Source organism: Crocuta crocuta, unplaced genomic scaffold (assembly GCF_008692635.1).
Source record: "Crocuta crocuta isolate KB4526 unplaced genomic scaffold, BGI_CrCroc_1.0 scaffold197, whole genome shotgun sequence".
Lineage (NCBI taxonomy): Eukaryota > Metazoa > Chordata > Mammalia > Carnivora > Hyaenidae > Crocuta > Crocuta crocuta.
In genome coordinates, this window is record NW_027532002.1 from 8,282,005 (window position 1) to 8,298,122 (window position 16,118).

The 16,118-nt window shown below is 42.6% G+C and overlaps 1 protein-coding gene across 1 annotated transcript in view; it reads left to right on the forward strand.

The window, feature by feature from the left end:
* Positions 1–16,118, forward strand: part of JAZF1 (JAZF zinc finger 1) — a 231,090-nt gene that overhangs the window by 498 nt on the left and 214,474 nt on the right. The window lies entirely within an intron of this gene.

Here is a 16,118-nt window from a genome sequence, read left to right on the forward strand (position 1 = left end):
GGTCCCCAGCCAGGCTCTGACATTACTAGCTCTGCTGTGTAACCTTTGTAGATACTGGTTACTCGTTTAGAAACCTAGGGGAGCCAGCCGATCCTCTCTAACCCCCGTAAGTGAAATCTAGAGAATGGTAGGGTCATATTTTGTGTGAAAGAAAGACAGCGGGTCACACATTCCCCCTACAGATAATGCTAATTATAAAAGTCCTATATCTTCATACTGGGGCACAGCTAGAGTTTTCCCTGAGGCTGGAAACGAAGGGGGAACTAGGTGAGAAAGATTGTATTTCTGTTTTTCCTAAATACAGCTATTTTCCTGTCATTCACACAGTGTAGTTGTCATTTTAGCTTTTTAAAAATATGTACCCAGAGAAAAATCTGGAAGGCATGTGCATGTGCCTGTAAAGTAGTTTCAAAAAATTAAAATTGTAATACATGCATGTGATAAAAAAAATGTAGATGGTACAAAGAAAGGTATTATCTCCCAACCCAACCTCAACTCTGTGAAACGGCTGCTGTTAAGTGTTTATATCTTTACTTCTAAAACATTACCATAGGTTTTCTGTGGGGTGGAAGGGAATTAAGAGTGACTTATATTTTCTTTGTTTTGTTTTTCTTTGTTTTCTCTTTTCTACAATTACGTCTAGCCTTTTTAGAAACACATTATATGCAAAACTTTGTATGTCTGGGGCTATGTATCTCAAAGGTGAAGGGATGCCAATTTACGCTGAAGACTAGACTTCAGGAGTTGTTTTATGCTATTTCATCATGGAGTCGCAGATAGTCGTATCCATAAGGAAATATGGTAACAGTTATTTTCAATGAACTTTATTCTTCAGCTTGAACAGATGACATTCTATAGTGGGCTCGTGCCATTTCTTTAATTGCATTAATTATTTATTACCTACCACCATGCATACGGTTCAGTTGGGCTGGGGGAAGTTGATTACAGCAGTTTGTTTCAAGAGTTTCACACCCTGGTTGACAACATTATCACGCTTTCCCACTGAAATGAAGAACTGTGATAGGGCTTCAGGGCAGGTCTGACAGATGTGGGGCTAAGGTACAAACTGCCTTTGAAGCGTGTCCACCCTCCCTGTCGTGGGACTCAGCGTGTGCAAGCAATATGTATTTCCTTCACGCGCCTTCTCGGAAGTTCTTCATTCTGGCAGATTTTAGAGCAGAGGACGTGTGTAACGCAGGTACCATGTGCTCTCATGTTTTCAGACTTATGTCAGGGTTATAGGATCACACGTTTCTTCTTTAGCCTGTTCTGTCTCTTGACGAGAAAAAAAAAGTTAAAGTCAGCTGCTTTTTATTGTTGGTAGTTTTGTGCCATATTTTCGGAATAAGAACTACGAAGGACAAACCACGGATAGAACCCTCCGGACACCGTGCCACGGGAGCCTCTGGAACAGCCACCCTCTCCTTTGGAAACCAGCAGTCAGAAGGCAAATCGAAAGCAGCCTCCTCTGCAGATTTGTGCTTTTTCTGATCACAGATGTGCCCTTCCGTGCTGCCTGTTTTTGTAAACCACGCATATTTTTGTCATCGCCTCCAAACTCTTTAATCAGCTGGAAGTGCTGTCACTGGAGGCAAGGTTCTTCTGGGGGTCTGTATGTGGGTGGCAAATTGTAAGTGAAAGGTTTGGCAGAAATCTTGGCAGGTTGGGAGCTGGGTTAAAAATACATTTATGGAAAGTATTAACATTTGTGTATTAATATGTTTATTGAACAAACCAGAACCTTTCCAAATGGGCCTGTTTGAAAGAAAAGGAATGAAGGTTTCATTGTAAAAGTGGGTTTGGGAGGAGGATTTGAGATTTTTTGGCGGGGGGGGGACAGTCAAGGCAGGGTTTTCAGGAGAATTTGAATTGAGCGAGGAAATCGTAGACTCTCCCCGTTGTGGTTGACAGATGTGTGTCGGCCAAAGGTATCATATCATGAAAGCTGAAAAGAAGCGTGCTGTGATCTGTCCTCTTCTGGAAACACCTGGAGGTCTTGCCTGCACTTTGATACATGTTCCCAGTCCCTTCTGGCGTCCGGGCTTTCCTGCGCTCTCAACTCTCGGTTTTGCGTGTAGCCGGGAGCCCGTCGTGTCCCACCGCATCGCTCGCTGACATTGAGGACATTTCACTGCATCCAGGGAGGCTGGCTCTTCCCACGGTGGGGAAACCAATCAATTCCATCTCAGACATTTACCAGCATAGGAATTCTCTGTTCATCTCGCTTGTTACCTGGCAGCCGGTTCTAGAAAGATGCCTGCAGGTTGTGGCCCTGTTCCCACAAAGGTATTCGTAGCTTTAATTCTGGCCAACCAAATTCACTGAGCGCCTGCTCTGTGCGTGCAGTGTGCTAATGCTGGATGCGCGAAGATGAATAGAAACATAGGTCTGCGCCTTTGAGGACCTCATGCTCTTATGAGGGGTTTTGGACGACCTTAGGGCTTCAGGACACAGTAAGAAATAAGCGTTGCACTTGGGAAATTTTAGGCTTTGTCGATGAATGTCGTGGAGAGAATTCGGTATCTTCCTCCCCCTCCACACTCGGCTCCGGCCCACCACACTGTTCAAATGCCAGAGCCTCCTCTCAGCAAGTGTGAGAAACAACGGGCTTGGAGGAGAAGGGGGCTTGTTCAAAGCTATACGAAAGGGCAGGTGATTTGGGGCACTTTCTTCAGCCCCACCACCCCTGACCGCCTGCCCGGGAGGCCGGATGAGGGGCAGAAACGCGCCGGGGCCGGATGGTGGAAAATTTTGCAAAAACATCTGTTCCGCTGTGGATGGTCCAAATATTTTCAAAAAAACATTTGCTCAGCCAAAGCTCGTATTTCATAAAACCTTTGCAAATATCTAGTTTTTCTCCTTTTCCATGTGGACATGGAAGCAAAGGAGAGGAAAAATGTGGCCACATGTACGTTCTTGGCTTCTCGTTTCCAAGCATTTGGCTTCTTCAGGCATGACGACCAGGCAGGTCATTTTTCTGAGGTGTGCGGTGCCTCTGGACTTCTCTCTCTCGCAGGGATGTGGTCCGGAGAAAGCTGCAGTGTAGACAGATGACAATACGGATACCAAGGTGTAGTTTTAATTGCTTAAAAATAAACAGAGAGAAAGGTACACAGCTGTTGGAGGGTGAGGCTCAATCCAGGACAGAGCAACAGAAAAGCTCCCCTTTTCCTGGGAATACTGCCAGGGCTCAGCTCTCCACATCTGAGGACACGGTTTCAAAGTGCACTTTGCAGGGAGCAGGGAGGGAAAGCCATTCAGAGGAGGTGGCGCAGGGGTGTCGGTGGGTGAGCAGCTCGGTGCTGGCTTCACTCCAGGCCTGCGGGCCTCAAGATTAGGTGTACAGGAACCCACAGGCCAGACAGACCGGGCCAGCGGGGACTGCTCCGGGGACGAGCGTGAGTTTGTTAAAATCTGGGGTGGATGAGGTTTTGAGCCAATGGCCCTGCGAGTGCCCGGAGCCCAGCGACCAGCCGCCGCCCAGAGAGCAGTGCCCAACTCTAATACTGAGGCCTCGGCGCATGAGTATCGGCGAACCAGCTGGGTTGAAAAGAAGTTCATTCCCCTCTGCTTGTGTAGCGGTGTACAAAAAGACAAAAACAATGCCTAGGAAAAGACCCCGGGGGCTCGAATTGGAAATTAATTGTTAGAGCATGTAGCTTTGGTCCCGCTGATTGGCTTGAGTTTAGATGTGATCCAGACGCCCGGGACTTTGGCTCCATCAGTGGCGGCATCATCAAAGGTGGTTGGGTCCTCGGCAAGGCGGGTGGAACCGTGAAGTTTACAGTCTCCATAAGCCCTGAGCCTGATGGGAGACAACGAGGCACGGTCTTAATTCCTCCGTGATCCCAGTGGGGGCATGGAGACAAGCTTTTCGGGTATTTCAAATGTGAGCCAGACACAGGAAGCCAGGCCTCTCCTACGGTCCGTCTCACCTTAGGGGCTTGGTCAGCGAATCAACTACCTTTTTCCTTTGTAACACTCGTTAGCAGGCGAGGAGCTAGAGGGCTGGGGAGGCTGAGACACTTGTCCTCGGGGCCATCTTCAGTGAAGTGGAAAGTGGGACCTGCAATGCTTCATGTTACCTTGAAACAAGAAAAAAACCCGCATGACACAGGTATCTAATGTATGTGCGGTACTCGGGTCTGCAGATTAAAAGATAACATAGTCACGAAGCGTGAGCCTCCTTGTGAACACAACTGAGTGGGGAGCAATTTCAGCTTTCGGTCCACCTGGAAGGATTAGGCAGGGGGAGGGGAGGAAAGCCGTTGAGCCTCGGAGCCCAGAGAGCCCGGTTCTGTTCCTGGCCGCACCATCGACTGGCCTGTCGGTTCAGTCGCTGGGACACTGGTACACTGTCCCCCACGTCCGCCGTGTCTGGTAGGCAGGTGGGGGTGGTGTGGACGTTACCCCTGCTCTGAGAATCTGTGGACTGAGGGCCTGGTTTGCCAAGCCCTGGAAACACATTAGAAATGGATTGAAGCCTGTGGGACTTCCCCAGTGCAGGCCTCGATCACATTTTGTGCGACGTTCATTCATGTGCAGTTGCCGTGATATCAGGCAGGATTTTGAAACCATATACAGGGATGACTCAGTTAATGGCCTGGGCCATCTGTCTTTGCTATCAGAGCCAGCCTCGCCGCGACTCCAAGGGAAAATATGGGCAATTGTTAATACTCTAAAACGCTTTGTATGGTTTTAAACAGAATTGTCAACAGATTATCGATGACTCATGTTTTCTCTCCTCCTTTTTTTTTTTTAAAGTGACATTTCCTAGGCCTGTTACTTCTCTATTCTATGTTGCATGTATGGATAGGTATCTTGAAAGCTGAAGGTTTCAGCTCTACATTTTCTGTACTTGTTCTGCTCATGAGAACTTCGCATGGCCTTGACTCTAGTAGAGTAAAAAGCTCACTAATGGTGTTGTAGCAGTTAGACACTGGGATCATCGGCATGGTCTGTGGGGAAGTGTGCCTTTATGCAGCTTAGGAAAGATTTTATTCGGTAGGTAAATTGTATAATTAATATGACATGGGGAATGTTTCACCTAAAGGACCCAGTTCATTTTGCATGAATTAGAATAGTTACAGGTGTTTACTGATAAGTTACATGCTGGTTAGGGAGCTTTCTTTTATTTTAACAGAAAAACAGCTCCTATTGTCTACCTCCTAGCCCAGTTCTGAGCACCCTTGAAAGTAATACAAATAGTTGGTCTTAAAACTAAGGAACTCCGGGGGTGCCTGGGTGGTGTAGTTGGTTGAGCGTCTGACTTCGGCTCAGGTCATGATCTCACGGTTCGTGGGTTTGAACCCCGCCTCGGGCTCTGTGCTGACAGCCAGCTCAGAGCCTGGAGCCTGTTTTCAGACTCTGTATCTCCCTCTCACTCTGACCCTCCCCTGCTCCTGCTATTTCTCTCTCTCAGAAATAAATAAAACATTTAAAAAAAAAAAAAAAAGTAAGGAACTCCGGAGAAGCAGAATGAGGCAGGCCAGGGCCACTAGACCAGAAGACTGTGGCCACAGCTGACCAGCAGGTGGAAGTCTCTTATCCCGTCTGTAAAGCTGGCAGATTGGATAGAGCACCTGTAAGCCCCCTCCAGCGTTTTTCTACAGTGAGATTTTTTGCTAATTGAAACTGATTTCCCTACTTAATCATCCAGTTCATTATGTTTTCCTAAGTGACTGAAACCCGATTTTCCTTTTTCCTTATTTATTTTTTTCATTTTCTTAAGCTGGGTGGAAAATAAGAGAAGGTTTGCCTGCCCCCTTCTCCATCACCTGTCCTCCGGAGTGTCCCATGGGTGGTAATCGGATCACCTGATGCCTGGCACGGTATGGGCAGCCACTGAGGAGACGCTGGCCAGAGGCTCAGCGTTGAGGGGGAGGCTGAGGGGGCCCCAGGGAGAGAGCAGGAGCAGCGAAGGGATCCTTTGGGGGATGGGGGCCCAGCCGCATTTGCTAACTGAGGAAGCAACCGTCTACAAGTTCAACAACCAGTTACAGTGGCATTCAGTCCTGCTCATGCCCAGGTCACCATCCCCACAACACAAAAGTGGCAGGGAAAACAGTTTTAGTGATGATTGTCCCCATTCGAGTCTGTTTGAACTCAACCTTTTCTCCCTCTTTCTGCCGCGGGCCTGGTAAAACCTGATAAACCTCTGCTTCGTTTGCTGAACAGGATCAGAGACTCCAGCATTGTCTTCTCCGGTTTCATCTGGGGGGTTTCACAGCTGAGGGTGGCTGGCAGCAGCTTGTCAGACGCCCTCACGTTCAAGGGTGAGGCGGGCGCGATGGAGTTAACTGGCCGAAGTATCTGTCTTGGAATGCCACCTGGAGCCCGGCCAGGAATCTGGAGGTACTTGCTGGTTCCCTTGCATCTGGATGAGTGGAGGCATCATTTGGATGGATTCTGTAGGGTAGATTTTTGGGGGAAAGCCTTTCTTAAAAAGGCCATTCATCTCTTCAGGTCATAAAATGGAATCACAAACGGGTTTTCCCAATTAGAGCCTTAAAACAACAAGAACAAAATCAGCAAGGGGGTTGCGTGTGTGCTTCGATGGGAACAGCCGAAGGGCGCGGGGATCCTGCGGTACTTTAGGGGAGCGATCATTGTATCGTCTGATGGTTCAGGTCTTTCTTGGTTGATGCTTTCCCACTCCTAGCCCCGCCTGACCCAGCCTGTCTCAGAGCCGTTTTGGTGTTCTTTAATATCCAGCAATTTTGGAAATAACCTCTGGTGCAATTTTGTAGCCCGGGAGATTGGTTTCTCCAACTGTTTGGGTTAGAATTCCACGCGTCTAAGGTGCTAACACTTAGGTAATGTGCTAAGCAAAAGACTGACTCTGCCCGGGGGTATGTTCCTCAGCATTGCTAAGCCCTTGGTTCTTGGAAGAATAAAAACAAAAACAGAGAGGGGCCCCTGGGTGGCTTAGTCGGTTAAGCGTCCGACTTTCGTTTAGGTCATGATCTCGCGGTTCGTGGGTTCGAGCCCCGCGTCGGGCTCTGTGCTGACTGCCAGCTCAGAGCCTGGAGCCTGTTTCGGTCTGTGACTCCCTCTCTCTCTGAGCCTCCCCTGCTCATGCTGTCTCTCTCTCCTAGAAATAAATAAAACATAAAAAATTTAAAAACAAAACAAAACAAAAAAACCCCACAAAAACAGAGATAGAAGAACTAGCGCGTTCCAGGCTTATGCTAGCGGCCCTCCTGTGAACATTTAACCGTGTTCTTGGCAAGTGTGCGGTCCATCTGGTCCCGTATTTTTGTCACAAGTAAAAATGTGCCTGATGGAGCTCGATTGTTTTTTTTTTTTTTTCTTTCTGTCTTTTGCGTCAGATCTAAAAGATACGTTGTTTGGAAAGAGAAAAAAATAGCCCCGGGCTGTATAGCGACCACAAAAATAAAACACGTCATTTTGTTTACTCAGCATTTTCCCATTTACAACAGAGGACAGACAGAAGGACCGATCTAACACAGTTTCCTAGGGGGAAAATGTCATGAGACATTCTGGTCATTCTTCTTTGTCTTTTGGCTGTCTTATTAAACTGTTGTGATTTAACTAACCTAGTTAACAAGATTTTAAGAATTAAAACATCTTTGGTAATCTTCCTAACATAGTTGCCACATTTTTCAGTCATCTTGCACTGACTTAACAGCATATGTTGGGACAGAATAGTGACATTTATGGTCCGCTCACTGGCCAGGGAGGGTCTGGGAAACATTGTGCAATACACAGAGCGTGTTTCTTCTGTTCCTTCATCTAACGTTCCAGATTGCTCTCTGGAGGCACTTTCTCAGCCTTCATCGTCCACACCTGTACCTGGAGCTTTCTTCACTCTGCTTACATTTGAAAGAATTCCAGATGGTGTTTCTTGGTTCCATTCTGGCCCCTCCTACGATTCCAGACTTTACCTCTCCGGAGTCTTATTCCCAGAGGATTCTGTATCAGTACTCAAGGAGAAAGTCATTTGACAGATTCTTTGGGTATTTTCACAAACACGGCAATCGATTTGTGCCTTATTACTGTCTGCCAGGCTCTGAGGTTGGGGAGGTCAAGGAGACCCAGTCATTTCTCTAAAAGACTTTAACCTAAACGTAATTCAGATCTGCTCCTTGACCGAGTTTAGACCAGTGATCTATAAATGCCCTTTCAACTTCCCAGAGTCTTAGATATGATGCATAATCCGGTAGAACGAATCTCTAATGGGACCATTTCGGATATCCTGTTAGGCTGGTCAAGAAATCGTAGAGGCACGGTCATCTGCTGGTGTCTCTCAAATGGCATCGTAGTTCTTCCACGTGCTCATAAGGCCAGTAACAGAGCGGTTTTAGGGGAAAAAATTGTTTTTGTTGGGTCTTTGATTTCATAATCTGTCAAAGGAAACTGAATTAGATGATAAGATCTCTTCCTGTTTTATCCCACATTTATGATATTTTGTTTGGCAAGCATGAGGAATGGCAAGTTCTGTTTCACTCGAGTGTTGCTGACAGTTTGTTTTCTCAACCGTCATTGGGTTCGTTTGAAAATTTATGGAATTTCTTTTGCAACCACTTTTTGGAATGCGTTGCTGTATATTTTGCATTTTGAGTTCTTTACTAAGTGGGTGATGAGTAGGACTGTATCTCTCTTCATTCTTTGTCTAGTTAATACTCATTTCCCAGAAATGCTGCTTTCTGCTCACACGATGGGATAAGAATTGAAAAAGCATTTGCTTCTATAATAGTTTTTGACACAGTTTCCTTTAAATTTTTTTCCCCCTTCTTTTAAATTTTATGTTGGTTTCCTGCTGGCTGGTCACAGTAGGCAATGCTGCTGGTTGAAATATATTTATATTTTGGGGGGAAAGTGACTACAAATTAAAAGATGAAAATACGTGAATATATGGCCAGATTTTTCTGGTCATTGAGGGGTTATTAGTTCTATATCTTTGGTTTTTCTTGATGCGTGGAAATTTTGCTTGCCTCAGTTATTTCTGTTTTTAAAAAATTGTAATTTATAAGACTGCCTAACTTTAAAAAATTGGTGGCAGCTACTTATCACTATTAGACTGGTGTGACCTTTTAGAATAATTTTGGGGGGGGAAGAATAGAACATTTCTTGCAGTCCTTTTAAAGCTCTCTACGTAGATGCGAGGTGCAGTTCATTACATTTGAAATTCCATTGTGATGACTTTTAGATGGTGGCATTTCTTGAGGCCTCCGTTGCATGTCAGAGAGGCATACAGATTGGAAACTATTTACTGAGGGAATCTCAAATGTTACTGAAAATATAGTTGGAAAATGTCAAGTTATTTGCATGCTGGCGAATTGGATGTCCTAAAAAACTTTGCAATCCTAGATATCTGCTTGTTTTCCTTACCGAGGGATATGGGGAAATACTACAAATGAAACACAGACTATTCTTTTCTGTTTGTGTAAAGCAACTGCTATGCTGTAGGTAGTTTTGTTTTATTTCTTAATTTAATTCAGCTTCTTCATTTAAGAACCTGATTCCAAATGGATGCACTATGAAACTTTTAAATTTTTACTCTTGAAGATATTTGATCCTTCCCTCCACCCCCAAATGCATTGAGCATTCAGTAATACTTAAGAGGTATTTAGTACTGTTTAACAGTGATTATAAGGTTGATTCTTTGGGGAAAGTTTTTTCCTTCAGTTTGTATATTTATTTTGAGAGAAAGAGAGAGAGGCAGAGAGAGAATCTCAAGCAAGTTCTATAGATTCAGTGCATAGCCCGATGCGGGGCTTGAACTCACAAACTGTGTTATCATGACCTGAGCCGAAATGAAGCTGGACACTGAACTGACTGAGCTACCCAGGCACTCCTTTTTGGGGAAACTTTTTAATTTTTTGCTAAGTCTCCCTTATTTTTTGTTCACCTATGTTCTTTTTTTTTTTAAGATTAAAAAAAATTTCAAGTTTACTTGAGGGACACAGAGTGTGGGGGAGGGGCAGATGGAGGGGGAGAATCTCAAGCAGGCTCTGCAGTGTCAGTGCAGCACCCAGCTCGGGGCTCGAACCCATGAACTCTGTGATTATGACCTAATCTGAAATCAAGAGTTGGTCGCTTAACTGCCACCCAGGTGCCCCTAAATATTTTATTTTTAAGTAATCTCTACACCCACTGTGGGGCTCGAACCTACAACCCTGAGATCAAGAGCCACCAACTGAGCCATCCGGGTACACCTTTTCACCTATGTTCTGGTCCTCTTCCACTGAACAGAAGGAACTGTGCCTCATTCATCTTTTTATGCCATCCTACCTGGTCTAGGATCTGACTGATACTGGACCCTCAAAGAACATGAAATAAATGGACACATAACCTGTATTTTTAAATGACTTTTAGGTATATGAGTTGCGAGCTGTTACCCAGAGAGTAGTTAGGATCAGCCAATTCCTGTCAAAATAAAATGCTTTAGAATAAGGCATGTTGTGGTCAAAGGCTAGGGTTTATAAAGAGGGTGAAGTAATTAATTTGACTTGATATCCTTGGGTAGGTAAGGCACTAAGCTTGGAATTCTTTCATATGATACAAAAATTCCCTGTCTGTCATCTTGAATGATTCAAGAATTTTCAGAACATGTGAGGAGTGTGGTTGGCCAACATTTTAGCTGTGATATACATGGAAAGACCATTTTTTGCATGTGATGACAAAATAATATACAGCTGTATGGATTAAGAAATGTAGAGTCAAGTACTGTATCAGTTTGGGTCAAGCCAGGAGACAGAAGCCACACTATTCTTCAGATAGTGAATGTGTAAAATAAAAAATTACTGGGGTGACTGGCTGGCTCAGTCAGTGGAGCATGTCACTCTTGATCTCAGAGTCTTGAGTTTGAGCCCCACATTGGGTGTAGAGATTACTTTTAGAAAATCTAAAATCAAGAATTATTCAGCTAAGATAGGACAGTAATCAGGGGATGTAGAGAGAACACTAAAGGCTCCTCTGGAGCTGAAGAAGCGTACCTAAGGAAGAACAAGCTTAGGGGACCCCTCCCCACGACTGGAGTTCAGACCTCACTGGAAAGGGTTATGGACAACAGCCCACTGGAATGGCAAGAGGTTTGCAGATTGCCTGGGCCACTTGACCTCCCACAGTTGCTGGACTAGCTGGAAACAACACTCTGGGCATAGGAAAGCTGAGGCTGATGGGCCAAAAGTGCAAAGGGAACTGGGGTACAGAGGGTGTAAGAACTGCAGTGTGCAGGGTGTAACAGGAGTGTAGGGAGGTGGTTCCTGGGCCCTGCATGGTCACTGAGGGGCTGTGTGCTCTGGACTCCTGGCTGGAACACAGAGGATCACCAGATGTTCTCTTATATGTGCAGGGCTAAGGGACCAACATGCAAAAACCGTATGCTAGAGCCACTGCAATGTCCTTGCAGCGCCCTCTACTGGCAAAGCCTACTATAGAACTCACTGTAAGGAAGAAACGATTAGAGTCTAGTTCATTATCACAGAGCAGGTGTTAAAGGGTGAACTTGGAGGTAAGCCATGATAAACTAATAACTGGCACAACCCCAAATCCAGTTTAGCCAAAGATGTTCTGTTTTGTTGACATTAAGAATAATGATAAATCAAAAGGAGCTGATTTCCCTTTGAGGACTCGTTCTGTGCTTCGTAACTGACTCGTTCTGTGCTTCGTAACTGAAGAATGCTGGCAGTGTGAATGGAGCACTCAATTAAAAATTGAATTCATGACAGATTGATTTTAGACACTTTATTTTCAAAATGAGCACATACGAAAATCAAGAAATACTTGTCTTACAAAATCATCTCTCTGATTATTGGAAGATTAAAGACTCAACGGTATATGCCTTTTTACATAATTTGTAATATGTTGGCTTTTTACATCTAAACACAGCCACTCTGGGTCTGAAAACTCTTAATGTCTCTTATTTGTGTATCTCTATCTCATACAGCTTAGGAAGAGCAGGAGCCAATACTATTTAACAAGCCCTAGTCCATGCTCCTATGAACATACCACGTAGTTGCTTTTCTTTACGCCTGATGGCAACAGCAGGCACCATCCATTAGACACCATGAAAATTACTCTTTGGGTTTTTTAAATGTCTGCCTTTTAATTTCATCGTGCTCTCTCTTTGTCTTCAATTATAAGAGTGGATAAGTAGAAATGTTCAATTAAGTGTATCTGTCATTCATGACTGTCTATATTTTTGTGTGTATGGTATGTTTTCTTAATTAGAAGTTTCACAAAAATGAATGCATCGGCAAAAATGTTAATGTAGAGTTACATTTTTCAGAAACTGATTTTATAAATTGGTAGTATGAAGGAACAATATTATGGAGCAGAAAATCAGATTCTGCATTGTAAGACAGCAGTATGTCACCAGCATCTAATTGTAATGAAAATGATAGCAACCCTTTTTTTTTGGGGGGGGGGGAATGGTCTAAGTGCTTCATATATGTTAACTCATTTAATCCTCACCAAAACCGTCAGATGAGTCAAGTACTTATTACCATTTTACATGTGGAGATATTGAGGCAGAGAATTGAAAAAAGAAACCAACCAAACAAACAAAACTTCCTAAGACTACCTAGATAGTAAGTACTGTGCAGGAATTTGAGCCTGGGCAGTTTGGTGTCAGAGTTTTCATTCCCTTATAGCATACTGCTCATGGGATTGACGGAATGGATTATTGGTCAGTACACTGCTGGTCTGACAAGACAGGAAGAAATGCTCAGATGTTAAATACCAAGAGAAATGTGGAAACCCAGAGAGTTAAGTTGAGCATAGCAGGCTGACTTACCTTCAACCTGCTCTTAGGTTTTCATAACCTCCAGGGCCACAGAAGGCAAAACACTGAACCCACAAAGTTGGCTGGGATGTAATTAGCAAAAGATCCTCCCTTTATAGGACTAGAACTATGAAAGCGCCTTTTTCTCTTGGTAATGGTGACCTGGCGCAACAAAAACCCAGGTATCTCCAAGGAAACTTTTCTATCTTGAACCTTACAACTGTGTGGCCGAGCAAACATAAAATTCAGAAAATTTGTAACCTCAAGACGGTTCATGGATTTTCAGCTGGAAGTCACGCTAGCGCGATGGTCAGAAAAACATTAAACTGAGAATTTAAATGGTACTGGAGTGGTAGTCCCTCCCAGCACCTAGCAGAAGCAAATGAAAATTCTTTGTGAAGGAACTTGCCTTAATTTGACCATAATGAACCCTCACAGAGTTTCTAAAATATATAGCTCCCATTAAAAGAAATCACAAGACACAGGAAAATATGTCATGAAGGAGTCAGCAGAATCACCCTGCAAGGACTTTAGATATTGAATTTATCAGACACAATGCCTAAACTAAGTATGTTTTCTGTGTTTAAAAATAGAAGGAGAGATTGAAAGTCTGTCCAAGGAGCAAGACTATTATTATGACAAAGAAAATTTGAGAAAGAGGCAGTATAATCTATATATAATATAAAATCTATGACTAAAATTAAAAGCCCAAAAGGCAGTTTGATGACAGATTAGACAAAATTGAAGAGAGAATTAATAAGCTGGAGAAGAAGATTGAATTAATGTTCAGAATTTTAAAAGAGGGAAAATACAAAAGAAAGTACAAGGAGACAAGTGAATTTTCCAGAAATGAAAGAGGTCAGTCCACAGATTCAGGATACCTAGCAAATTCCAAGCAAAATTAAAATTTTTAAAAGAGGTTCATACCTAGATATGACACAGTAAAACTGCACAAGACCATGCCAAAGATCTTAAGTAGTCAGAGAAAAATGATAGCGTTCAAAGGAACAGTTCAGCACTGTAACACATAGCAATGACAGAAGCAGTAAGTTGTGGGACAGTGTGTTCAACATGGTGAGAGGAAATCACAGTCAGTCTGAGATTCTGTGCCCAGCTAAATTTATTTCTCAAAAGTGAGGGTGACACAAAGCAATATTTACATCAGCGAGAAAGGATTTGTCATCATCTGATTGTCTCACAAAAGGAGTTTCTAAAGTATGAACTTTGCAAAGAAGGAAAGAACTCTCAAAAATATCAGAATTTTCAAAAAGAACAAATGGCAAAGAAAGTGGTAAATGTATGGGCAAATTGGAACCAGCATTTACTGTTTTTACGAACTTAAACAAACAAAATATATGCCAACATAGCACATCAGTCATGGCGCAATTAAACATACCTTGTTATTTTGGAGGAAGGTAAAGAAATTGATAAAACTTGGGTTTTAAAATTTTAAGTTCAATTTAAAATTTAGGTTCATTATGTATACATTTCACTATTTCTAGAATAATTGCTAAATGGTAGATGGCAAAATGCTCAGCTTCTAAACCAGTGGAGGAGGCAAAAAAGAAATAAAATAGTTGATCAGTCCAAAGATTTTTAAAAACATAGAAATAGTTAAGACACATAGCACAAGTAGGATGATAGAAGCAGATTGAAATATAATAGTGATTATATTAAATGTAAATGGAAAAATTATCCTGCCTAAGAGATAAAGATTATTGGACTGGATTTTTGGAAATTCTAGCAATATACTGTTTACAAGAATCACAACTACATACATATTAAAAGTATGTAAAATTATATGCCAGGCAGAGCACTATTAAAAGAGAGCTGATATATTAATAATAGGATTTAAGGCAAAAGTATTATTAGTGATAGAAGATCATAAAAGGTACATTTTATCAGAAACATAAAATAATTCTAAACTTGTACACTTAATACTATGACTTCAAAACATAGAAAGTAAAAATTATTGAAATCACAAGGAAGAATAAAATAGTCTTTTATCATTGGGAGAGATTTTAACATCCTGTCTCTCTCTTATTCGTCGGTAGATCAAGAGGCAAAAAACGAGTAACACAATGAACACAGTATTTAACTTGATGCAAAAGACATATAAAGAACCCTGTGTCCAACATCTGTAGAATACATACTTTTAAAGGATACATAACATATTTTAAGTAAATTGCACCATAGAGCAACTTGCAACAAATTAAAAGGACTGGCAAATACAAACCAAATAGTCTGCCATTAAATTACAACTCAGTAACAGGGGTTGAGGGTTGGGGGGCATGGGCTAAATGGGCAAGGGACTTTAAGGAAGACACTTGCTGGGATGAGCACTGGGTGTTATACATGGTGGATGAGTCACTAGATTCTGCTCCTGAAGTCATTACTGCACTATATGCTAACCAACTTGGATGTAAATTAAAAAAAAAAATTAAAAAAAGAAGAAAAACAAAAACAATTGTAATAGTTGATCAAAGAGGGAAAAGAAAGGAACAGAGTTGAGCACTAGGAAGTAAACTACAGTATAAAGTCTTCAAAAATGACTATGTTGCTAATATAAAGTTTTTTCTTTACAAGATACAGACTAACACTGTATAATAGAGCATTTGCAAACATGCATATTGTTCAGAACGCAAGCAAGATTTAAAATAAAATCAACAACGTTTCTGCTCTTTTTGGGGAAAATTATCGTAAATTCATTTTTAAAAATTCAAAGTGTTTTAAATTGTAACCACTTGGATGGAAGAGGGCACTTGTGGGGATGAGCACTGGTTGTTATATGGAAACCAACTCGACAATAAACTATTTAAAAAAAAATTGTAACCATTTGTTCAATAAAATTGTATTTTACACACACACACACACACACACACACACCTCAGTAACAAAAGCTAACTAGAGAAAACCTCATGTTTGGAAACAATGAAGTGTGCATCCAAGCACATCACAAGACAGAGCAGCCAGTACAGAAATTGTAAAACACTTAGAAATAAATAATAATGAAAACATTGCATGTCAAAAGTTGTGGGATGCAGCTGAATGGTACTTAGAAGTGTGTACCCCTACATGCTTGCTTAGAAGTGAAAAAAAGTCTGAAAATTAATGAGATGAAAGCATCTATTTTATTTCAGTCTGTTGTCAAGTTGGTAGAACTGGGAACTGCATTTCCCTGAATCTCCTCCCTTGTGTAGTTCTAGGTTATTTGGCCTGTGGAAGAACTTGTACGAGACTGGGACATGGAGTGGGGGAAGGGACTTCAGCCCAGACCCGGCAGTGGCCAGAGCAGGAGAGGGGATGGCAGGTTCTAACTTGTCGTCCTCTTGCTGTGTGCGGCCAACTCTTCTTCCCCTTGGCCGGC